Source organism: Arvicanthis niloticus, chromosome 6, assembly GCF_011762505.2.
Source record: "Arvicanthis niloticus isolate mArvNil1 chromosome 6, mArvNil1.pat.X, whole genome shotgun sequence".
Taxonomy (NCBI): domain Eukaryota; kingdom Metazoa; phylum Chordata; class Mammalia; order Rodentia; family Muridae; genus Arvicanthis; species Arvicanthis niloticus.
In genome coordinates, this window is record NC_047663.1 from 97841962 (window position 1) to 97843391 (window position 1430).

The window sequence follows — 1430 nt, forward strand, 5'->3', positions numbered from 1 at the left end:
TTGGTTTGGTTTGGTTTGGTTTGGTTTGGTTTGGTTTGGTTTGGTGTGTGGGGTGGGGGTGGGGTCATAAAGATAAAGGTGGGAAGTTCATCCATGGTGTCTTTTTTTTTCATGTTTTCTGGAATTATTTTTTATCAGTTAATTATTTTATTTATGTTCATCCCAAATGTTGCCCTTCTCCTTGTCCCACCTCACAGGACAGGAGGGAGGATGGGGAAGAACCATGGTGTCTTTTTTAATTGCTCTCCACCTTTTTCTTTTTTTGAGACAAGATCTCATTGAACCTACAACTAACATTTTCAGATAGACTGGGTGGTTAATGAGACCCCAGGATCTGCCTGTCTCTACCCCATCCCCAATACTGGGGCCACAGATTCTTGTCCACCCATGCAGCAAGCGCTCTACTGACTGAACTATTTCCCCCACCTCAAGGCTGTTTTCTCTTCCACACCTTCTTCCTGTCACTAGCTCAGTCGAAGCACACAGCCTGCCTGAAATATGACCCCATCATCCAGTTGAAATCGTCCAAGTCCAGTCAGGAACACGTTGCCTTTGGGGATAATTGGGCCATGAGATTACAATCAGAGGTTGGGATATAGGTCATAGGTGAAAGAGGACCAAAACAGCAAGCAAGATGGTATATAGTCTGGGGTGACAGGTGAGAAGATGTGCCAGGGGTGAGAATCTGGGGGGATTGAAGTTCAGGCTCTATGTGGAGAAACCTCAAAGCCGCTGAAGAACAGAAAAGGAAGCACACAGACTTCTCTTTAGGTTCACTCTTCCAGATAATAGGTACTTGCTTACCACAGAATCTCCCCATGTTTGGCCGCCCTCCAAAGCCAACTTCTTCTTGGCTTTATTAAAATAAACATCTTTATTGACTAGAGCTGGGAATATCAAAGAAGTTTGGGGATTTCAAAATTTTTTCATCATTATCGTTGAAAGACATTGCCACATTTGATATGAGACAGGGGGATAAAAATGAAGGCAGTCTCGTGTTTGCTTCAACACACATAACTAAAATTGGAATGGTACAGAGATGATTAGCATAGCCCCTACACGGGAGGGCATTCATGTCTGTGAAGCATTCCACATTTTTTAAATAATGAAGAAATTCTCAGGGCATAGTTCTAGAGAGTGAGGTGATTTTCTTCTGAAATCTAGAATATTCCATCTCAGGCTGAGGAGATGTGGAAGAAGGGTGTTGTCAGAACAGTCTTCCTTCTCCTTTCTTGTAATATATTTCAAAGTGAATGCATTGCTAAGTTATGCATCTACTCATTTGAGCAGCTCGAGACAGTGACAGCTAGATTAGCTTGTGTCAGTATTTAGCATGTCCCCGAATCACCTCAAGTTCTTATTTTAAAAGTCAGACTCCTGGATACTATCCCCAGAGTTTCCCAATGTCCTTGAAGCAAGTGTTTGAGGAA

General features: G+C 42.7%; 1 non-coding gene across 1 annotated transcript; it reads left to right on the forward strand.

The window, feature by feature from the left end:
• The first annotated feature begins 995 nt into the window (after positions 1-995).
• LOC117712106 (U6 spliceosomal RNA) lies at positions 996-1099 on the forward strand. Its single transcript, XR_004607184.1, has one exon. It is a non-coding gene; the product is annotated as a U6 spliceosomal RNA (small nuclear RNA).
• The last annotated feature ends 331 nt before the right edge of the window (positions 1100-1430 follow it).